This window comes from Sander lucioperca, chromosome 16 (assembly GCF_008315115.2).
Source record: "Sander lucioperca isolate FBNREF2018 chromosome 16, SLUC_FBN_1.2, whole genome shotgun sequence".
NCBI classification, from domain to species: domain Eukaryota; kingdom Metazoa; phylum Chordata; class Actinopteri; order Perciformes; family Percidae; genus Sander; species Sander lucioperca.
The window spans coordinates 8,998,340-9,024,175 of record NC_050188.1 but is presented as its reverse complement, the minus strand read 5'-3'; the positions used below and the strand labels follow the sequence as shown (position 1 = coordinate 9,024,175).

General features: G+C 41.5%; 1 pseudogene; it reads right to left on the bottom strand.

Moving 5' to 3' along the window:
* Positions 1-25,836, bottom strand: LOC116060845 (annotated as a pseudogene).

Here is a 25,836-nt window from a genome sequence, read left to right as displayed (position 1 = left end):
TTATTCCATGTCATCAGTCTCAGGTTCAGAAGAGTCTCCAGTCTGGTCTTCAGTCTCTGGTTGTAAAAGTGGATGTGAGTTCCTGGCTGGTTCTGGTCCTCCACAGTCCTCTCCATCAGCTTCTGTTTCCATCTGACCAACACATTTATGTCTTTTGACACGAGAACGCCAGGCAAATCTTTTGTTACAAACACTGCAGCTGAATCTTTTCTCTCTTGTGTGGACTACCATGTGTGACTGTAAACTTCCTCTCCGTGTAAAAGATTTTTTACAGACTGAGCAGCTGAAAGGTTTTTCTCCTGTGTGAGTTCTCATGTGTCTCTGTAAATTTCCACTCTGTGTAAAAGATTTCTTACAGACTGAGCAGCTGAAAGGTTTTTCTCCTGTGTGGATTCTCATGTGTTTCTTCAGGTGTCCACTTTCGGTGAAAGCTTTATCACACGAAGAGCAGCTGAACAGTTTTTCTCCTGTGTGGATTGTCATGTGTTTCTGTAAACTTCCACTATATGTAAAATATTTCTTACAAACTGAGCAGTTAAAAGGTTTTTCTCCTGTGTGAATTCTCATGTGTTTCTGTAAATTTCCACTCTGTGTAAAAGATTTCTCACAGACTGAGCAGCTGAAAGGTTTTTCTCCTGTGTGAGTTATCATGTGTTTCTTCAGGTGTCCACTTTCGGTGAAAGCTCTATCACACTCAGAGCAGCTGAAATGCTTTTCTCCTGTGTGGATTCTCATATGTTTCTTCAGATTTGACTTGCGATCAAATCTTTTACCACACTCAGAACAGCTGAATCGTTTCTTACATCTTGAATCATGTTTCAGAGAGTTTAAAGCTGACTGAGGTTCTCTGGTCTCCTTCCAATCAGCACTGTCATCAGTCTCAGGTTCAGAAGAGTCTCCAGTCTGGTCTTCAGTCTCTGGTTGTAAAAGTGGATGAGACTTCCTGGCTGGTTCTGGTCCTCCACAGTCCTCTCCATCAGCTTCTGTTTCCATGTGTTGAGTTTGTTTCTGATGAAGCTGTGAGGACTGAGCTTCCTCTTCATCATCTTCACTCTTCACAGGGACAGGAGTGAACGGGAACTTGGTGATATCAGCCTCCTCCAGCCCTTGAAGCTGCTCTCCCTCCTGACTGCTCCACAGTTCCTCCTGTTCCTCTTTAATGTGTGGGGGGGGTTCTGGCTCCTGCTGGTCCACACTGGAGCTACACTCCTGCTGCTCAGGGGGAACCTCTTCTTTAACCACCAACAGCTGCTCAACATCTGCAGGAAACAGGAAACACAGAGAAAGATGTTAACACAGACACAGAGAGACAGCATTAACAGTACAGAGTCTCTTTTCAAATCTCTTTACGTGGTATTTTATGTTTCTGCTTTCTAACTTTCAGCCCGAGTGCTGTAAAGACAATTATACCGGAGGCTTATCTTGTTATTATTTAATTTTCTGGTCTGGTTTGAATCCTACTTAAAGAACAGAGACTGTTCTATAGATAAACATCTGAGTGGACAAATATGAAATGCGGAATTCCCCAAGGCTCCATTCTGGGGCCTCTTCTGTTTAACATCTACATGCTTCCACTGGCTCAGATAACAGAAGACAGTTGCACTGATTATTTGTCTATAAGCGTTAATGTTTGCTGTGTGATCACATCAACACACAGTCACATGACTTCTCAAACCTGACGGAGGTTCTCCGCTCTGACTGCTCCACAGTTTCTCCTGTTCCTCTTTAATGTGTGGGGGGGGCTCTGGCTCCTGTTGATCCACACTGGAGCTACACTCCTGCTGCTCTTCTTCAGCAACAATCACTTCCAGAACATCTTGAGGTAAAGCTGAAACACAGTGTGATTATTTGTACAATTTTACATCTACAATTCCATTAAACATGGCAAAATCCAACACTGAAAATTATTCAGCAACAATTTTAAGAAGACGGTTCCTCAAATTTAAGGATATGTTGATTTTGTTTGTCTTCAATGACTGTAGACTAAAAATATCTGGGTTTTTGTTAGTAGTTAACAAGCTTCTGTTGTTAGTCCGAAGGAAGCGTAGCTCTAAGACGAAGCCCACGGTTCACCGAAGGCTGCATTCACATGTCCTGCATTGCTGCTTCTGAGTAGATTCAACACCAGGTCAGGTTCTAGCCTGCTATATTAGGGTGGGCAGGTAGAAGAAATAGCTGGGCTGAATGCTTATTAGCTAAAACAATGGGAGTGCATTTGGACAATGAGCCGACCGTTATTATTATACATCCAGGGAAGCGACGCACGGAACGGGCGTCCACTCGTCTCTCACACACACACACACACACACACACACACACACAGTCTATGTTTTTATCGCTTGTTTTGACGTTTTTGTTGGTTATTCAACATTTGTTGTTGTTTTCAACTTTTGTCACTTTTTCTTTTCTTATTTTTTGGCACTTCTTTCGAGGTTTTTCAGTTTTGTTGCTCAAAGATTTTCAGTTTTGTTGCAAAAAACATACATTGTAACCAGGCGCGGATTAATCCAGAATCTGTGGCAGGCCGATGAGTGTGAGAAGGACAGGGAATGGCCACTGTAAGTGGCTAATGTGCGGAGGGGGAGGGTCCTAGAGATAATCAAGCGTGCGTAAACGTCTGTGGGAAGGAGAAAGATATCACAACCTGCTCCATGCGTCTGAACAATGAGCAAGCGAACTATTAACTCGTTCTTCCGACCTGCGGCTAGTGTGCTAGTACCAGAGTCTACACTGTCACCGTCGGATGATGATTCAGGTTTGTGTGGCGAAAAAGGCTCAAACCCACCATTTTCGGGAAGACTGGCTGCAAGAATTCAGCTGGTTGAGGTACTGTAAGGAGACAAACTCCATGAATTGCGAATGTTGCAGTCGCTACCCCAGAACTGCGGGGAACACGACAGTGCAGGCATTTTGCAGTTCACAATACGCTAGTTAAACACAATCTTAGCCTCAAGCATAGAGTATGCCGTGACATGTTGCACAGTGCTGTTGTTACCATGTTTCCGTGAAAATGATGATGTTGCCATCCACAATACATAGCATTAGCATTGCCATTACCAGGAACATACACTTTTTCAATGCCATAACACGTTTTCTGGGAGCAACAGTCCCAGTCCTCCTGGACAAGCAGCTACTGCAGTCTCTCTCCTCCTCCACAACTCGGGTGATAATACATGTGGCCAACAACGACATGGCACGTTGGGAATCTGAGCTGACAAAGAAGGATTTTATCGACCTTTTTAGCCTTTTAGAGCGCTGCGGGAAATCTGTGTTTATCAGTGGTCCCCTGCCAACGGTCTCCCGCAGCGCAGGACCCTTCAGCAGACTACTCAGCCTAAACACCTGGCTCCAGTCCACCTACTGTGCCCATAACTTCAGATTCATTGACAATTTTAACCTGTTTTGGAACCGCTCCTCCTTTTACAGGAACGATGGTGTCCACCCAAACAAGCTGGATAGCTCAATGCTAGTGGCTAACATACAGCACGCAGTACAGTCCGCCCCAAGTGATTAACACCACACACCCCCTCCGCAGAGTCTTCTTCTTTCACTACCACCTCTTTCTCTCAGGATAATGTTAATAGAATAGTGTTAACCCCACCTACAGCCCAGCATTGGTAATTACACATTCTCTACTCTATTCTCCTATACAGACTATCTTAACATTTAGGACGCCTTTGTCCACCAGACTGTTGTTTCACCAGTACTCCCAGGTCTTCAGGCCGGGGTGGAGGGCTCACGGTTGTGTATAAAAATTGCTTTCAAAGTCGGACAGTACCCGTTGGGTTTTTTCCTCATTTGAACTGCAGGTGACCAAAGTTGGTAGTTCTAATCTGTTGTATTGTATTTTAATCTACCGACCTCCTGGTTGAAACAGTGATGTTTTTGTCTGAATTCAGTGATTGTTTTTATCATCTATTATTAGGTTTGGATAAAGTGGTTATTTTAATACTCACGTCGATGACGTGTCTTGCACTTTTGCTGCTGATTTTCTTAATGTCACTGAATCCAACATGTGTCTGGTCCCACACACGCCAGGGGCCATACTTTGGACCTTGTTTTTACTCTTGGTCTTAATCTTGACTCTGTTTGCTCTGAAGAGCTGCATATTACTGACCATGACTGCGTTTTGTTCAACCTGTCTTTTCCTTTAGAGTTAATGCCCAGTAAACATGTAAGATGTTCTCGCATTTAAAATCACTTCTCAGCGGAGAAGTTTTCTGCAGCTTTTGACCAAAGCGCAGTGTTGCTTTCTCATGCTGATATTAATTGTCTGGTCCACTCATTCAACACATATTGCTTATCAATTTTGGATAAAGTGGCTCCAAGTAATGCGACGTGTTTACACCGTCAACTCATCCCCATGGCTAAAGGATGTCATTCACTGTTTCTGGCTTACATGTCGGAGGGCGGAACGGCAGTGGAAATCCTCCAAGCTTCATGTTCACCGACTGTATTACAAAGACCTTTTGACTGAATACAACAACATGGTTAAGGAGGAGAGGACATCTTACTTTGCTAACCTCATCTCTTCCAGTAAACGTAACCCTAAAGTCCTCTTTGAAACCATCAACAATATTGTCAATCCTGCTCCTCCTGAAGTGCCACTGTTTTCAAATAAGGACTGCAGCGACTTTCTCTATTTCTTTGTAAATAAAATTAGTGATGTCAGAAATGGCATTATCCCCTGTTCTACACCCTATTCGGTTCACACGAGCCGGCCTCCAATCTTCAACTGTTTTGCTCCGATTTCGCTACAGGAACTCACTGATCTGGTTAGCAGTATGAAATCTTCCTAGAGCCCAGTAGATATTAGGGCTGTCCTCGACTAAAGAAATTCTTAGTCGACTAACACTTATATGATTTTGTCGATTAATGGATTAGTTGATGTAATCGACAGAGCTGTGCTCTTTGAGAGGTGGTTAAGACTAGGAAAGCACAATATAAATGTAGTTAATGAACCATCTGTAAAACTGACTTTCTCCACAATTAATCCTGCAAAAGCACCACTTTAAATCTTGTGTTTACCAGAAATGTGCTCATAAGTTTCTTGGAAATGAGTAATTAAGCATGAATAACCATAAAAAATGACTCATCAACTAAAGAAATCTTAGTCGACTAAGACCAAAATGACCGATTAGTCGACTAATCGACTAAGAGGTGGCAGCCCTAGTAGATATTATACCAACTTCCTTTTTTAAAAATGTTCTTGGGTCTGTGAGTACTTGGGTTCTCTCTATACTCAACAGCTCTCTGCAATCTGGTTGTGTCCCTTCGTATTTTAAACATGCAGTTGTTCAGCCACTACTAAAGAAAACCAACCGGGATATATCAATTCCTGCAAATTATAGGCCCATTTCCAAGATGCCTTTTATTTCCAAAATTTTAGAAAAGGTTGTTGCTAAACAGCTCACTGCTGTCTTGAATACACACATTTTAGACAAATTTCAATCAAACTGAAACCGCTCTTCTTAGAGTGGCCAATGATTTATTAATGTCCTCTGACATGGGTGAATGCTCGGTTTTGGTGCTGCTGGACCTTAGCGCAGCTTTTGATACAGTGGATCATAACATCTTGCTTGATAGACTTAAGCACTGGGTTGCTTCACCTCTTACCTTTCAGATAGAAGTTTTTCTGTGTTACTTGGTCCCTATTGTTCAGAAACGGCTGCCCTTTCCTGTGGGGTGCCTCAGGGTTCTGCGTTAGGTACGATTTTATTTGCATTGTATATAATTCCCCTAGGACATATAGCCTAATTAGCCAATTTGGAGATATCCGCTATCACTTATATGCAGATGACATCCAGCTATATGTCTCTTTTAACCCGGATGAGACTGACAAAGTGTTGGAACTGCTCAAATGTTTGACTTCCATCAAGGATTGGCAGGCAGTAGGCAGGGCCTTGTTGAATATTCACTGATTTTATGCAAATATCACCAGTTAACATGATCACCAGCTAAACTGGCACATTTATTTATTTGTTGTTGGTTTTTTTTTTTTTTTTTTTTTGGGGGGGGGGGGGCACCAAAATTGTTGCTGCATAACCCTCTGACACTGGGTGGTTGCGCCCCTGAGCTTCTATATACATGTACACACATAGCTTCTATATCCATGTATACACACATAGCTTCTATATCCATGTATACACACATAGCTTCTATATACACTACCGGTCAAAAGTTTGGGGTCACTTAGAAATTTCCATTCCAGACAGAATACCAGCTGAGATCAGTTGCATTGTTTTTATAATCAGGGCAGCAGTTTTCAGATTACATTATGTGTTTACATAATTGCAAAAGGGTTCTCGACTGTTGTAGACATTATTTGCACTATTTGCACATTAACATTGTACATTTCATATTGTATATATTATTTCTGTATATTTGTTTTCAATATATATGTTAAAAGTCTGAATAATATATGTTGTTTGTATATGTTGTTTGTATACCTGGAGTGGTAACAAAAATAATTTCCCCCTGGGATTGTTAAAGTATTTCTGATTCTGAAGTGGCTGAAGAAACGCTTGAAATCCCATACTTTTTGGTCTAAACGTCATACCCAAATTAAAAGTGGTACAGCTCCCAGATACTCTGACACTCTGGGATGTGTCTGATATCACTGGAAAGGAAATACTCTCAAGTTTTTGTTCCAAGTGTCAGAGTGATTCTAGGTCTTACTGACACAGAGTTACAGAGACTAGAATGGAGGGGTTTTATTTCCGTCCAAGTCATACATCTGTAAAATGATTAGAATACACTGCTGTGAACACATCTGACAGCTGACAGACAACACAGGACATTAGCCACATGTCTCAGCTCACTGCAGAAAAAATGAAGAAAAAAGACTCAAAAATGGATTTTATATGATTTTTTTTCTACAGATTTATCTGTGCGTTTTTTTTTATTTCCATTTGAAAAGTGCAAAGAAAAAATACAACACTTCTCAAATACACAAACACACCCACATCAATCACCTTTCACACACACACACACACACACACACACACACACACACCCCCACATCAATCACCTTTCACACACACACACACACACACACCCACACACACACATCAATCACCTTTCACACACACACACACACACACACACACACACACACACACACACACACACACACACACACACACACACCAATCACCTTTCACACACACACACACACACACACACACACACACACAAATCACCTTTCCAGTGGTATCAGGCTCACCCCAGAGAGTCAGAGTATACGGGAGCTGTACCAATTTAATTTGGGTATGACGTTTAGACCAAAAAGCATGGATTTCAAGCGTTTCTTCAGCCACTTCTGTCTACAACAGTCGAGAACCCTTTTGCAATTATGTAAACACATAATGTCATCTGAAAACTGCTGCCCTGATTATAAAAACAATGCAACTGATCTCAGCTGGTATTCTGTCTATAATGGAGTGGAATGGACATTTATAAGTGACCCCAAACTTTTGACTAGTAGTGTACATGTCCACACATAGCTTCCATATACATGTACACACACACACACACACACACACACACACACACACACACACACACACACACACACACACACACACACACACACATAGCTTCTATATCCATGTATATACACATAGCTTGTATATATATTTCTATATATTTCAGATGTAAACGTGTCCCACCTGTCCCCTGGTCCGCTGACAGCTTCCTCTCAGACTTCATGTTAAAGTTCCTCGCGGCTCTGCTCCTCTTCTCCCCGACCTGTTTCAGGAAATACAACAACACGTTAGCTTAGCAGGAGCTAGCTGCTAGCGGCTAACCTTAGCTTTAGCACCGACTCCCTGCGACATTAAAAGAGAAAACCAACCTGCTCTGTGTAGCTTTGTTCCAGCTTTTAAAACCACATCCAGCAGTTTGGGACCTTTCTTTCTTCTTAAGAAACTAAACACTGGCGCCTTTTACTCCGCCGTCCTCACCACGATGTGACACACAAACAGTTACCGTTAGTTCCGGGGACGGACGCTATTCCGGGTCGTACCAACAACTTCCGGGCAGATGTTTGTTTACTAATGTAACCGAGGGTTTCTTCTGTTGCCTAGACTCAGGTCTGACTATAAAATAAAGAAACACGGGCGTCCAATGGAACAGAGACGGCACTGCACGGCTCACTTTATTCACCCACAACACAGTCAATACTACACTTTATCCACTTCCGCTTTTCACAATAAAAGCTCTATGGTTTACTGTAACGTCCTCTTAACCCTCAACTGAGAGGTAAGACATTAAAATACCTTACACTTAAACAACATTTAAGCTCTTCTGTGTTTAAATAAATAATGTTACAGCTGTAACACTGCTAGAATCAGATATCTTATTAAAATACAGCAGAGGACTCAAGGAGGCAATTTAAGCGACATGAGATGCAGCTACAGTGATTTGGAACTCGGCTTACCTTTCAGAAAACCAAACAGAATCTAAGCTACGGTGGGATCAAAAATGCTCCGCACTACGGAAATCCTTCTTCTTCTTTATTTAATGGCAAGCTACACACTAAGTTTTAAGGTGTATGCTGCAAACTACTGTATTGAGTACACAACAACATTACACATTTTAATTTGGCAGTGGTGGCCTAAAGGTTAGAGATGCGAGCTTGTGACCGGAAGGTTGCCGGTTCAATCCCCAGACCGACAGGATAAAAATCTGGATGGGGAAAGGGATAGAGCAGCGCTTGTCCCTCCCTCATCACCACCACTGAGGTGCCCTTGAGCAAGGCACTTAACCTCCAGCTGCTCCAGTGGAGCTGCTCAGTGGCAGCAGATCTGACTGTGGTTGTACTGGGCAGCTTCCAGGTATGAATGTGATCAGGGTGTTCCTGCAAAAGAGAGGCTGCCTCTCAGTGAACCTTCCCTAAATAAATAAAGGTTAAAAAAAAAATAATTACCTTTTCGTCTCGGTTTGATTTTGTCCTGTTTCTAATATTCCCTTGATACTCCATTCCTTCCTTATTTCTACCACTTTGTCTTTCATCTTTACTATGGCAAGCCAAGAGGAACAGGAGCACTCAAAATAGGACAAGGGTGCCATCTGCTGGCCAGTATTTAGCACTCCCTTACCTAAAAACTAAACCAGTATCTGCTGTGTTAAAATGAATAATGTCACAGCTGTAATGCTGCTAGAATCACATATTTAACCCTCCCGTCACAATAAAAGCTCTATGGTTTACTGTAACTTCCTCTTAACCCTCCTGTTTCCTCGGGTCAAATTTGACCCATTTTTTTCAAAAACTTTCTATATCAGAAATATGGGTTTCTTTCAACCAAACTGTACCAAAGTAAAATCAATTCTATTCAAATGCTGAAATTACTATTCGAATGTGACTATTTTTAATAAATATGTTGGCTAACGTTAGCTAATCTCCCTTTTCTCACCTTGGCCGACCCACATGTGTCACGTCTTATGAACAATAAGTTAGCAGGACTGAGAAACACAAGGCATTGTGAGGTCTAAGCTAACGTTATGTACTGAGTAACGTTAGTACAGGGGGGAGTGACAGGCTGCGGCTGGAAATCGGAAGGAGGACGGGAAATAGTTTTAACATGACTTTCAAATCCTAACTGAGTCGTGAGTTATACGCTTCAGATGTAAAGGTATTCGCTGTCAAAGTGACGTATATGTATATATAAATAAATAGTTTTATAGAGGAAGATTGACAGCTCGACTTTCTAACCATTTTATTTCTATGCGAGGACACCAGAAGACTCCAGAGACAGTTATTATTCAGTCCATGCAGATTTATTTGTTACATTTTTTTAAGATCAATTTTTTATTTATTTTTTAATAAACAAACAGAACAGACAAACACGCTTGAACAAGAACAACCACCCTCTCCCACTCCCCACCCTCCGCGGTCTCGAGGAAAAGAAAGAAAAAACCAACAAACAAACAAATAAACAAAAACAGAAATCACACCTTGCCTAGTTGCCCTCCTTTACTTCTTGTGATGCTGAGGTCATTAGGACTGATACTTGTGCTGTTGCACCTTTCCATAGGTCTATAGTAGATGATTTGGCTTTGTTAATCCTTGCTGTAGAGAGCTCCAGCATAACTATGTCCAGAAAATACACCAACCACTGTTTATACAAAGCGATTGAGGGGGGAGTCAGCGCTGAGCTATCATTTTCTTGGTCGCGTTTGAGCCTTTTGTCTCCCAAGCAGATGTAATGTCCCAAACTGTCTCCCAAACAATTACGTTCCCCTACGGGCTCAGCTCTCGCTCCCATTTCCTTAATATTAGGAGTTCTCCTATGGATACTTGCATCAATTCAGCATAAATCCCAGACACTAATCCTCTCGCAGGAGAATCAACAAGCTATTTAATGATTGGGTGGGTCTCAAGACTGTTTCCCCATGGTACTCCATAACATTTTAGGGCTGACCTTAAGCGAAGATAAAGGAAAAAGGATGTCCTAGGGATCTCAAAGCTAGTTCTCAGGTCCTCAAAACTCAACATACCTTCCCCATTGAATAACTGGTCTAGAGTAAAAATACCTCTGTCACTCCACTGGTTATAAACAAAAGGTTTGTTACTAGACATTAAGTGCATGTTGTGCAAGATTGGGGTGCTCAAATGCCACTTATTGGTGTAGTGTAGTTGCTCCTCCACCTGTTTAAAGTTGGTCAATGTGTTGGTGATTTTATTTCAGTTAACGACAATGTTTTTTCCCACCTAGTTTTCGTTATTTCGTTCGTTTTCGTTAACGATTATAACCTTGCAACGCACGTGTCAAACTCAAGGCCTGCGGGCCAAATCCTGTCCCTTGCAAGTTTTGATCAGGCCCGCATATCAGTTTAGGTTCACAATAGATTTTGGCCCACGTAGTTGTGCGCAGAAACCAAAAAGACGGAAAACTCTTTTCTAACTGTAATTACGCGACACTCAAAGCAGAATTTGACAGATTTGCCGACTTTGAGACTCAGGAATTCCCACAGAAGCAGAGAGTTTTCATATTCAGGCTGTGAAACAGGTTGCTGTAAAAAATGTAATCATTATTTTGCTTGATTTGCAAAACTCTATGATGGCTAAGGAACTTTTAAGGCTTTATGTCGACATAACTGTAAGTGAGAAAGCTATATGAGACATGCAATAATACAGTCAAATATGTTTGACTTCCATTAAATAAAAGCATGTCAATAAACTCTACATGTCTGGCCCCTGATGTGATTTTTATTTCCAACTGTGGCCCTTAGTGAAGTTGAGTTTGACACCCCTGCTCTAACGTAATAAGTTGACCCAGTTCTTCTGCCTCGTCTGGGTCAAGAAGAGGCAGGTTTAGCTCTTTTAAAGACTTTGGGCACTGCGTCGGATCTGGATTGCAGGAGGATTCATACATCTTTGAATAAAAGGATTGGAAAGTGGCAGTGATCTCTTTAGGATTCGTTGAGATACCTCAGTCCGTGCGGATGCTGTTGATAGCAGCTCTGGACTTGCTTTGTTTTAATTTCAGAGTATTTGGTACATTTTAACAAACAAACCGAGCTGCCTCGGACACATCATCTGACCACCGGCGATAGTCAGTCAAATAGACAACTGAATCTAAGTTACATATGACTCTCTTCTTATACAGCGTTTTGGGTGGTGTCAGTTGGACACATTCACGACCACAGTTACCTCATGTTGGTTACATCTTTAGATGGACCTGAACTGGTGATATTTTTACTTCTAACAGTCCTCTCATCTTCCTTTTCTTAAGTACACCTACAGTAGGTCCTTGTGACCCAGACAATAACTACTAATGTACATGCTAGTCAACAGATGGTTTACTTCAAATGAGTACTGTGTGGACTACGGCACACGTGTAACCGTAAATTTCCTTTCTGTCTAAAAGATTTCTTACAAACTGAGCAGCTATAAGGCTTCTCTCCTGTGTGGATTCTCATGTGTTTCTTTAAACTTCCTCTCTGTGTAAAAGATTTATTACAAACTGAGCAGTTGAAAGGTTTTTCTCCAGAATGAGTCATCATGTGGCTCTTCAGGTTTCTACGTTCAGTGAAAGCTCTACCACACTCAGAGCAGCTATAAGGCTTCTCTCCTGTGTGGATTCTCATGTGTTTCTTTAAACTTCCTCTCTGTGTAAAAGATTTATTACAAACTGAGCAGCTAAAAGGTTTTTCTCCTGTGTGAGTTCTCATGTGTGTCTTCAGATGTGACTTGAAGCCAAATCTTCTCCCACACACAGATTGACAACACTTTGATGATTGTAATTATAATAATTTTCCCAGTAACGGACAAACGAGCCGTGGAGTAGTAATGTTACGTGGCAGAGAGCCAGCCGCTGAATGAGTCAAATTAACTTCATGCTTCATCCACACAAAGTACGTTGCTATCTCCCCGAGGGACAGCTTCATTCGGCTCATTTTCTGTGAACGATGTGGCGAGGGGGTAACGTAAAGCGGGGTTAGCAAGCTGACGTTAACCAACTAACACCGGCTGGCTGGCTGGTTCTGCTGTGCTTTTGTGCTGCATCGATTACAGAGAATGAGCTGAACAGCGGGCTGAATGTTTTCTTACATGTTGAATCATGTTTCAGAGAGTTTAAAGCTGACTGAGGTTCTCTGGTCTCCTTCCAATCAGCACTGTCATCAGTCTCAGGATCAGAAGAGTCTCCAGTCTGGTCTTCAGTCTCTGGTTGTAAAAGTGGATTTGAGATCCTGGCTGGTTCTGGTCCTCCACAGTCCTCTCCATCAGCTTCTGTTTCCATGTGTTGAGTTTGTCTTTGATGAAGCTGTGAGGACGGAGCTTCTTCTTCATCATCTTCACTCTTCACAGGGACAGGAGTGAATGGGAACTTGGTGATATCAGCCTCCTCCAGCCCTTGAAGCTGCTCTCCCTCCTGACTGCTCCACAGTTCCTCCTGTTCCTCTTTAATGTGTGGGGGGGGCTCTGGCTCCTGCTGGTCCACACTGGAGCTACACTCCTGCTGCTCAGGGGGAACCTCTTCTTTAACCACCGACAGCTGCTCAACATCTGCAGGAGAAACATACAGAGAAATGTTGTGGGACTGTATCTTATCACCTGGATTGTGATTGTTATACACACATATAAACACAAAATGAGGAAAACTGAGACGTCAGACAAAACCAAGACAACTGCACCATTCAAAAACTTGCCTCAGTTTAGTAACAATCACAACCCCTGACATTCTCATAACTCACAGTTAGAGATGCACTGATTGGCTGGCCGGTGACCGGACTTGGCCAATTTTCACGACATCGGCCATGACCGGCGACCTGCCGGTCAGTCTGACATATGCCAATTTTATGCCGGTCGAATGCACTCGGGCACCGCATGATTTACATCGCGCAACAGCAACACTACACGTGCACATGCAGGGTTTCCGCTGTATGCATCTCAATCAGCTGTTTATGAAATGTCATACAGTCGTAATTATACACGGCTCGAACAGTCAGCCACTCTCTCTCTCTCTCTCTCCCCTCTGAGGCTGAAAAACTGGAACATGGAACGTTAGCAAACGCTGTGGTCCCTCTGCCTGACGCCCCGCTGGCCGCTGTAGGAGACACTATAAACAAACCAAAAAGAAAAAAAGAGACGCTGTATTCCTCCGACACGCTGTATTAACGTTACTGTTTAAAACGCTTTCCAGGTTTGTGGGGATGCATACCGTTCAAAACCAACATTAAAAACGTAGTAATCTTCCCTCAGCGTTTAGTTTTGTTGTTAAACTGTGTGTAAAATGAGCGGTGACGTTAAATCATCTGTTTCAGGTAACGGCACTCTAGGGTACCGTCTATTTGCTGGATTGTTCCGAGGTAACCATCGTAACTAACGTTAGCAGATAAGCCTGTTGACAGCAACGGTAGTGTTCACATTTATGCACAATGACACATAAAGCAAACTTGCTAAAAAAAGGAACTACACGCTGTTTTCAGGTAACATTACTGTTGATGTTCAAACAGGCCTGTGTGTGTGTGTGTTTTGAGAAATATCTTTATACTGCATTAAGGCTATATTTATTTTATTTTTATTTGTTATTTATATATTATTCTATTGCCATTACCTGTTTTCCCTGTTTTCATACATACAGAAGTTTAGTTTGCTAAATATATCACTTTTTTTTTTGTTGGATATTGGATGTGAAAAGAAGGAAATGGTTCTTCCGTAACATTGCACTTTAGATGTGTGTTCATTTCCCACACCAGGAGTAATTTATATAGTTGTATTTTATAGCAATTAATTATCTATTTAAAAAATGTTCTATGTTCTATGCAAACTGTAAAATTTTCTATTAAAGACAAGATAGAAAATAAATATTTGTGTGTGCTGTAAAGTGGTTAGAAAAAATGAAATCGGAATCGGCTAAAATCGGTATCAGCTGGCGTAACTCAAAGAAAATCGGTATTGAAAGAAAGTTGTGATCGGTGCATCTCTACTCACAGTGGCCCTCATTTATTAACCTAACGTAGAAACCAGCGCAGATATGAGCGCAGAAATCATCTTACGACAGGCTTCACGTGTGATTCATGAAACGTTGGTATCACACCAATCAGAGCGTAAGAATGGTCGTACATTGATAAATGCAGCGGCTGGAAAAGATTGTAATTTAAATATCACGCCCCAATATATTCTGGGTTTTGAGGCCTCGCCCCTACAATTTACGACATGGCGAGACGTAATCTGGCTGAGAAGCGGCACTTTTCAGAGGTGGAGATTGAAACCCTGATATCTCAGGTTCACTATTTGTCAGCCTGAGAACTGGTATTAAAGGCTGGAGAAAGAATGGGGAATGGAAAGAGATCACTGATGCAGTGAACAGTGTTGCCGTGGTAAATCGGACTCCAGCTGAAGTTTATTTAATTTATACATCCTTGACATATGTATGCTATAGTCCCCATACTAATATACAGGCTTATATTGCAATCTCTTAGGCCTATATGGTTTACCTATATTTAAATAAACACACAGTAGCGGAGTTTATGCAGTGTCTTTTATTTTACTTGTGTTTTTTTTCATGAGACAGAACCAGGCAACAGCTGTGAGGGAGAGTGTGAGTCATTCCCCCCCCGTGCTCGACCACCACCCCGACCCTGTCTCCTGACAGCAGAGGGGCTGGAAATACAAGCCGAAATATCTCGGTCAATGGTAGAAATAAATCGTTCACTTGTGGCCATTAACGACACTTTAAAAGAGAAACGAAAACCTGAAGAATAAATAATTCTGTATTGAGTAGGCTATCATTGCCAAACATAACACTATACCTTTTAAAAGCGAGGAATAATATCCTGTCTCGTTCGTATAGTCCCACTTGGGGCTGTGCTGGACACTGCTCTCTGGGCATCGGGTCATCTGGCTCCAGAACCCCACAGGCTAAAACAATGTTGCAGAATTTTTCTGCCGTGTATAGTATGGTCCCCCCCCCGCTGATGCAAGACCATGAGCCATCTGCCCTTAACCAATCCGATGGAGCGCTCCACCGTGGCCCATGCGTGTACGTGTGCACTGTTGTACCGGTGAATAGAGGTCTTCTAAAAGAGCCAGATCTGCCATTGCTGATAAGTGATCAACTGATGACTTCTCCTTCTCTTGATAAACTTTTTATATGCTGCACCGCAAGTCCACACTGACTCGAAAACTTGCGTACACGAGTTCAGACCAGACGTGAGATTTTATTGCAGCCTCACGTTCAAATTGATAAATCCCTTGCTTTGCGTAGAAATCGGCGTATGCCCGTCCTATGCCTGTTTTTGGTCGTACGCACGTTTCATAAATGAGGGCCAGTGTAACTGACCGTGGTGAGACCACAACTTAAACTTAACAGGAAGGTCTGGAGGTCATTGAAAGTGGACTATAACCTGGAGAAGGCCTGGCTGGTTTGTGGTGAACAGAATGCTATCATCTGAATAAAAATGAGCATTTCTACACTGAGCCAGAACATATACAGTATATGATTTCAGGGGATCTAAAATTGAACAGTTACGATCAATCAACCATCAACCTTGGGTTGCATCGCCTCAGCCACCAGCTTCATGGTCTTCGTGTCTTTTAAAGAGAACTTCACTATTTTTGTGGCTGGGACTTCATGAAGGGATGCATAGATTCTGGTCTGTTTTTTCCACGAGTGGGCTCTGCAAAGCTCAAGAAAAAAAGTAGGCCAATCGGGTGAAATGCATCAGGTTTTGTTAATCCACACTCCCTAAATGGTTCCCTACTCCTGCTGACGTGAAGGAGGAGGTGCTGAGGGCTCACCGTATAGGACCAGAGCACAGTACAGGTGGGTACCCGAACATTGATCTGCAAGAAGCTACGGTACACAGACAGTGAGCAGATCTGAAGGCAGCCAGAGGCTCTCAGCTGGAGGTGAACGGCAGAGAAGATATTCAAATTCATTCAAACCTCTGTTTTTTTTAAGGAATATTCAAATGCCATTTTTGGCCATTTTTGACAGCCTTAATATAAACCAATGTAACCTTATCACACTCTTACCGACAGGGCTACCCTTTAAAATGGTCAGTGCCCCCTGAAAATTCACCAAAACCTATCTATCGCCCCCGTCACTTTTAATAACACCACTCATGTGATATTGTTGTATGCTGATTAGGGCTGTCCCTAACGATTATATTATGTCATGGATTAATCAAACCTAAACCTAATAATCTAATGATTAATTTGCATATTATTGTAAAGATTTTTTTTTATTACTTCATAAGTATAACAATTAACCCAAAATGATTATAAAAAACATCATTAATATTTCAATATTTTATTATTAATGTTCAAATGACTGGCACACACAAGACCGCCTTCATTTTTCATCTCATCTGATCAATCACATAGAGCTGTCAAAACTGTTAAAAAATGACATTTAAATGTTCCTTCTAAAAAATACATAACAGGTTTGAACTATTGGAATATCTATCTTTGAACATTAAGTCCTGTAATAGGAAATCACATATTTCTCTTTTAACATATCTTACTATTGACTTGTTTTTTTAGTTTTTAGCAGCATGAACTCTTTACCCCTATATTGATGTATGGATCCTGATAGCCAAACGTTATGTTCTTCTGTTTATCTAAAGTGCAGAGACTGGTTTTTCTCTACCTCCCATTTCAGTCCCAGATTTGGAGGTCAGATGTCAGATGGAATGATAGTCAGAAGGGCTAGTAATTCACCCCCTCCCAGGTGCTGTCAGCTGGTCAGGGCTGTTAATCTTACGCCCCTACCCTGTCTGCTAGCTTGTGAGAGGGGTTTTTAAGTGAGTGATTCTTTTGTACCTTTGTTCATTCTTCCAGACCTTGTGCTGTGATGTATTGAACCTTTCTTGCAAGAAATAAGCTCTTAAAAGACTTTGTTGACCAAAGCGTTATTTCAGATCTCACCTAGAACTTCTACCACAGTCCATATGAAGGCAAACGTCCAACAAGATATAGCTAGGCTATATACTGTAACTACTTGTGGAGGTATTTTTATTGCAACAATAACATGTATTTTAAAAGATCTCTATATACCTACATATTACAAAATAAACTAACGTTAATAAACTAATATCCTATATCGTGATGTTTAATATAAAGACCTTAATAGACCTCTCTCTCTTAATTCACACGCTGTTGTCAAATGGAAGGATAGCAATGTTATCCAGTTTTTGTACTGCGTGCGCAAAAAGTATGTTGTACTTGGCCGTCGGCTGTAGTCTCTGCGGTATGTTAGAAGTGCTACTTTTTGGCCAAGACGACCGGCGACGCGTGCCGACCACAGTACAAGTTATGCAAATCAACGTATTTTTGCAAATCGATAACGTTGATGAATCGTGCCAGCCCTAATGCTGATGATATTTTGTTATACTTAAACAAAGCTGCCACATCAGTACCTCATATTTTAGATAATTCAGTTCCCTGTCCGGTTATAAAACTTAACCCAACAAAGTCACAACTATTTCCGTTAAATTCAAAACAGGACCCTAGCTCATTACTCCAACGTATTCCTATTGTCAAACAATTTAAGCAATTGGGGATTAGTCTCGCTTTACCAGACCTTCCTCCACAGCGCTGCGGAGGAAGGTCTAGCTAGTCCACACAGCATTCCAGGATGGGAGACAAACGTGCTCTGGTTTATTGGCATTTCGGAGCTAACCTCCGGACGCAGCCACGGTGCCTCTGCAAAATAGCCTCAGGAAGGAACTTGTTTTGGTGGAACGTGTACATTCAAAAGTAGTTTAAGTCGTGCAACAGAAAACTCAGATTGGACAGATAGTCTAGCTAGCTGTCTGGATTTACCCTGCAGAGATCTGAGGACCATAGTCCTCATAAATCCACGGGAGTTTAGAACGTCAACACAAAGGAAGAGGAAGGTGACGGATATCTGGGCTAAATGAGGGACATCAGGCGGAATTTCCATCGGCACCGGAGCAATCCCGTAAGTGGAACGTCGAGGATATAGACTACTTAGGGATGGACATTTTGCCCTCATTAATTAGTATTGCTAATAAAAAATTCCAGGACATCTATAATCTATAATTTAATTGAACCTGATCTTGATCGATGGTCTTACTTCCCAAAATCACTACAAGCTTGGTTGTCAATAGTTAAGATGGACATACTACCACAAATTATCTTCTTCTCCATGTTACTTTTACCACCTCCAACTGATTACTGGGACAAAATGTATTTGGGGTGGGAAAACAACCGTGCATAAAGCTGACAACTCTCCAACATCACAAATCAGAGAGTGGACTTTTAATTCATAATTTTAAACATGGTCATTATTTTGGACATTTGCCTTGAGATCATTATCAGATTGACTTAATCCTGACTCTGTTACTTGTTGGAAACCTATAGAGTGTACTTTAGCATACCCACACAGATTGGACAACTCATTCTTTGTTTGTATGATACCACATGAAATAAGCGACCGCCGGCTGGTCCCGTGACGCCGGGTACTGAGCACCGGGAGGTGACAGTCCTCTTAGAGGCCTTTACCTTTAAGTTTAGCCGACAAAAGGTGAGCATCATGCAGCGAAGACAGTTAAGTTTAGACACCAATACAACTTGTTAAAAACGACTGATTAGTCGACTAATCCACTCAGAAGGGGTAGCCCTAGACTTCTGCAGAGTTTCCCCCTTCCCCTAAAATCACGTTAAATAAACACGTCCAAGTTGTTCCTACCTTTCTCTTCATCATCTTCACTCTTCACAGGGACAGGAGTGAATGGGAACTTGGTGATATCAGCCTCCTCCAGCCCTTGAAGCTGCTCTCCCTCCTGACTGCTCCACAGTTCCTCCTGTTCCTCTTTAATGTGTGGGGGGGGCTCTGGCTCCTCCTGGTCCACACTGGAGCTACACTCCTGCTGCTCAGGAGGAACCTCTTCTTTAACTACCAACAGCTGCTGCACATCTGCAGGAAACAGGGAAACACACATTGATGAAAACCAGGACTACATGCTTCTGCATACTAACTTCCAGAGTGTTCAAGCTGTAAAGACCGTGGATGTATTAAGAGAACTGGATACACAGTGTTCGACGCAAAGCCCCGTTAATTCTAGCTGCCGCTGAAGATTGCTAGCCCTGGCAGTTTGGGAACAGAGACGTTTATAACATTGCATCCACGTTACAGGCATTACAGCATAGAACGCTCGGATGTGTCATTAGATAATACACACGATGAATTACAGATATTATATCAATTTTTATAGCTATAGGATCTCAGGAGAACCGTCATGAGCATGCAGTGCAGGGCGATGTGGGCGCAGTCCCTTGGGTCTGCTCGTGTTCTATAAGTGCATTAAATAATTCTGGATTTGGCTATTAGTGCAATTGAAAACATGATGGTTTGAACAAGGACCATTTAAGTCTAAAGACTGTTAAGTTGATGTACCCCCCAAAAGAATTATCCGCTGACATATAGGCATTTCTTGTGGTATAGAGACAGAACTGCTCAGGACAGGAAGGCTCTCCAGTGTGTTATAGAAACAGCACAACTCATCTGTGGAGCAGCCTTCAAATCACTACAGGACATATATATCACTAGGGTCACCAGGAGGACCCACAACAGACACCGTCACCACATTTATAAGTAAACTTAAAACTCTCCTCTTTGATAAAGCTTATAGTTATGGATTGAGGAGTTGCAGTGTTCACCTAGACCGGCAGGGGAGAGTGTATAGCTTCAGACACGGCACCCCTTCTCTTCTCTGCTTCTCTTCATAGTCGTCAAATTAGTCTACAATAACATGAAAATAGAGGGAGGCAGGCCAGTACAGCACGATCCAGCAGGGGAGAGTTCTAGCCCGACCAGGCTCCTCTCCTTAACCTGTCTCTCTTAATTATGCTGCTATAGTTTTAGACTGCCGGGGGACTTCCTTTAACACACTGAGTTTATCTCTTCTCTCTCTTTCCATCTGTGTGCATCCTTGTCCCAAAAATGCTTGTTACTAACTCAGCTCTGGGGAGCTTATTCCCCGGAGTCCTTAAGTGTTTTTTTTGCCCAGCATGCTTCCTTGGACTAAGGTGGCACCTATATCATGGTTGCAGCTGTCCCGGTGGTCCTGCTCCGTGCCCTGCTATGCCCTGTTACACCCTGCTACGCTCTGCAGTGCCCTGCTACGTCCTGTAACGCCCTGCAGTGCCCTACTATGCCAGGAACTACTACAACTATTATTTCTGGTCATTTTTCCAGTATATTTATTGTGACTATTATTGCCATTGTTGATCACACCCCCAACCGGCACCGTCAGACACCACCTACCGAGAGCCTGGGTCTGTCCGAGGTTTTTCTCACCACCCGAGTTTCTTCATAAAAGGAGTTTTTCCTCGCCACTGTCACACTAAATGCTTGCTCTTGGGGGAATTACTGGAATTGTTGGGTCTTTGTAAATTATAGTGTGGTCTAGACCTACTCTATCTGCAAGGTGTCCTGAGATAATTCTTGTTATGATTTCATACTATAAATACAATTGAACATCATTAAAAACAACACACACCCACAACACAGTCTCTTCACTCTCCTGCCCTCAGGAAGGCACTACAGGACAACAAGACTCACAACCAGCTTCTATCCACAGGCCATCAAACTCCTGAACACTGCAATATCTCCCCACACACACTCCATCCTCCCCTCCTAAACTCCTGGACTCACACCACATACAGACAATGTTGACATTCTCCTACGTAAATGGCATGGATGTCTATTTTTATTGCAACTTAATGGAGAAAGCAGTGTAATTTCTTTCCAGATAATGATAAATCGACTATCATTGCTAGAAATAAGCCATTTAAGCTAAATATATGGTTACTTGAATTTCATTATGTTTTTCTATCTTGTATTTGTTCTTGTTATACACACACACACAGATGCAGACACACACACACACACACACACACACACACAGAGATGCAGAGACACACATACACACAGAGACACACACACACACACACACACACACACACACAAATGCACACACATAGATGCAGAGACACACACATACACACAGAGCCACTCACACAGAGACACACATACACAGAGACACACACACACACACACTAATGCTGCGTTCATGCCACCTAGGAATAACAGGGACCGCCCCCGTGATTACGTTGTTTTTCCGACTGCCACATGGTCGGGATGTGTGTTCTTCTTCTTCTGTTATATTGGAGTTTGGCATTACAACTTGTTGCATGACTTTCACCGTTGGCTGTAGCCTAGAGCATCAGGTGTGTGAAAACATGGAGGCTACAATAACAACAGATTTGCTGCTGTTTTCTTATACGTTCATAGAAACAGCACATGGACAGGTGTTTGTTTGTGTTATCTGCAGGACAACGAACGGGAAAGGGCACGGATAAGGTGTTTTTTTATACATGGGCCTATTTATGAATAATCTGAAACATGTTATGTCTGTGTATGTTTCTTGCCAGAGGCATTCGTCCACAATAAACAGTTTATTGTCAGTGAAATATGTTCAGTGAACCAAAGTCGCCTCCATCAAACATCAGCTGTCAACAACGCGTCACCAACTGGGAAACTCGGTTAGCAAAATCCAGCCCCAGTTTCCCCCCTCTGATTCCCACAGGAAGGGACGTGAATGATGACGTTTTCACTCGGAAATTTTTTTTTCTATGAACGCAGCATAAGCCTCAGTGGCAGGGCCGGCGATACTGAGATTTGCAACCTACAACCTAGGGCCACTCTAAACCACATCCACTCCATGTAATCATTCTGATATACATTATAGGTACACTATGTTGTATGTATTATGCTGTACATTTATATTTGATACATGAACTACAGGCAATATAATGGTCTCAGAACATTTTTATTTTTAGTAACTTTGGAACTTTACAAACTCCAACAACAACTGAATTAGCTATGTGGCTTTAATGTGCCCCTCATTTATACATTCTGCGCTGTCCCTGCCAATTAAATGAAAATAAGATGTATCCTTCGTCCATCCTGTCATTTGGGAAAGGTGAAATCTGGATTGGTATGATATGGTCCTCTACTGACTAATTCAGTCCTCACCATGTCAGACAGGGTTGGCCAGTCAGCAGGATCAATAGGTTCTCCCCTGACAGACTCATGGATATCAGATCTTGTTGTGGAGGATAGGGTGTCTGCAGGCTGTAGTGTAGAAGCAGGGCCGGTTGCGTCTGTTGCTCCTTCACCTGAAGGCAAATACATACAATTGATGTTAATCTTTTAATACAGATACATGATGGCAATAGGCAATACTAATTCTCTCTCACTCTGATCACACTGATCTTGTGAGTCATAAGTAAATACATCTAAATCATAATTTTTTTTAACAAGATCAGTGGTGTTTAATGGAGTGAACAATTATTAAAACTTTTCAATACAGAATTCAATACATTACATCTATGTTATTTTGTCTTAGGAAAGTAATGATTAGTTAAGAAAGTCTGGTGCCTATAGTCTCTTCCACATGGTGGAAGGAAGCTATAAGGTGGAAGGTATACAGTTTATTATTAATTCAACAACGGTATCAGATCGGTACTGGGTATCAACAGATACACAAAGCCCTGGCATCGGTATCGGGACTGAAAAAGTTGGATTGGTGCATCCCCAAGTATAACCAGATCAGTTGAGTTCAATACAATTAATGAAATGATCGAGAATGAGGTTGAAAGTCGTAGTTTTACAATACATGGAAGTGTGAGGTCATATTTTGAGTGTACATAATCTTGAACTATAACAGATGATTATAGCTTTATTAATATGCATTTATAGCACCCTTCTACTACTAAAACTAATAATATTACTACCACCAATAACTATAATAAATACATAATAAATAAATAAACAAACTTACAAGGTTCAGAGAGAGGTGAACCTGGGGGATCAGCTGAGCTTTCTTCAGGAGGTGAGGGTCTCTGCAAACATTTCTGGAGTGCATCTGGACATTTTAAAATATAAAATAATATTAGCATGACATAACACCACTCATCACCAACACCATTACATTAACTATGTGTATTCACATGTATCTACTATTTACATGACCGTAAATACAATCCAGGCAATGTATCATGTGGAATACATACGTAGCAGATTCTACATTAAGATATAATAGAATTTGTCAGCAAAATCTTTCAATAGCCTGACGTCTCCCAAGCATGCCACAGCTTTCCACCTCATAGCACCATCACTACCAAAGCCATATATATACTTATATATATAAGTATATATATATATATATATATATATATATATATATATATATATATATATATATATATATATATATATATATATATATATATATATATATATATATATATAAGTAAGTGGGATTGTCTGGAATCTGGCAATATAATAACCATTATGGTGGGATACACTGGCTAAGCAGTTTACAAAAATTATATATATATATATATATATATATATATATATATATATATATATATATATATATATATATATATATATATATATATATATCCACTTACAAATACGAATATATATTTCTACTGGTATGCTTCCTAGTGACATTAATGCAAAAATATGAAGAACAAACTATTCCACCTGTGTGTGCATGGTTATAATTCTGAAGTGCAAAATAGGCTACAGCACAAATATTCCCATCCATAGATAAGAATAATCAAGTCTAACCTCTGAATTTCTTTTCAAAGTGCACCAGATTGATGTATTTAAACGTTAAAATAGACAAAATTGTCTTACAGGGGAGCATGCCAATGAACCCCCCTAGGGGGGCTTGTGCCCCAGTGCAGCTCTAGGTCTAGTGACCCCCCTGGAGCAGTGTCCCCGTTTTAAGTTTACACAGATAAAAACATGACCTTTTTTGGAGGTATTTACGCTTCTGAGCTGAAAATGTCCCTGGATTTGTCTAGAAATCTGGTCCCCTTACTTTGGATAGAATCATTCGATAGACACACAAGCTCAAACACTGTATTGCAAACACAGAGGTATGTTTTACTATTCAATATACCTAGTCTACACAGAATGACACTTTACTGTAAATCATTACGTCCATGCCTTCAGAACTTGTGGGTAGAATATCACCATTTGTATTTGACTTTTCCTGGCTCAGTGGCTCGCTCGGCTCGTACTGTATGTTTACAGTTTTATCAGTAGAGTTAGACCGTCACTATTTAAAAAACGTTTTTTTTTTTACCATAGACCTGTGTAGTGTCGTAGGGGGCTGTAATGTAGGCTACATGGTCAATATAGCCGTAGCCGCGAGGACAGAAACGTGATAAATACGTTCGGGTATTTTCTAAACTAAACCCAGGTAACCAGTTGGTTCAGATCAACTCAAGACAACATGTTACCTGGCTGCTGACGTAGTTCATTAATACTTACCTGGCTGCTGACGTAGTTCATTAATACTTACCTGGCTGCTGACGTAGTTCATTAATACTTACCTGGCTGCTGACGTAGTTCATTAATACTTACCTGGCTGCTGACGTAGTTCATTAATACTTACCTGGCTGCTGACGTAGTTCATTAATACTTACCTGGCTGCTGACGTAGTTCATTAATACATAACTGGAAAGCAGGAGCTCCATGAGCTTCGTAGCTCACAGCGTAGAGCTGCTGTTAACAGGTGATTATATGTTTTTGCCCTTGTGAGATCGAAACTACCTCGACATAATCTTGCAATCATTATATTTTCTTAAATTTTTTTTTTGTATGTGGCTGTGATGTAGTGCTCACTTATACCATCATATTTGCCGCAGTAGATCTGGGAATTGATTTCAAAATCGCCAGTAATGTGTTTGTGATTGTGTGACGAATGTGGCGATAGAAGCAGCAACAGCTGCTGCTGTTAGGTAAACACAATATACAGAAACCAGTTAGTGTGGAAACCAGTAGGGACATAACACCGGCCTGTTAAAGAGCGAAGATTACAATAGATCTTATGAATAAATGCTTATTTACATACGTCCTATCGTCATATGGTTGCTGAGAGAAGAGATGACAGGAAGGAGAGAAAGATCAACTGAAGGTTTAATGACCAAACCTGCTCTGTGTAGCCGAAGCTGAGGGTTGTAAACAGCGTCCAGTAGCTCCCGTTGTCGCTCGTTCTCCTCTTTTGAACGACAAAGTTCCTCCTCGTACTCTGCTATCGTTCTTTCAAACAGCCCAAATATCTCTTCAGCAGCCGCAGTTAGTCGCTGCTCCACCAACGCTCTCAGCATCTGGACTTTACACATTTTACCTCTTTCTCAACACAACTAAGACACTCTGCTAACACACCTTCCTGCTAGACGCCATCTCGTTCAAAGTGTGAAGTTAGCCGCAGTGAAGACTACAGCTTCCGGTGCAGATTAGTTGCTGAGCTTCAAAATAAAAGTCCGGA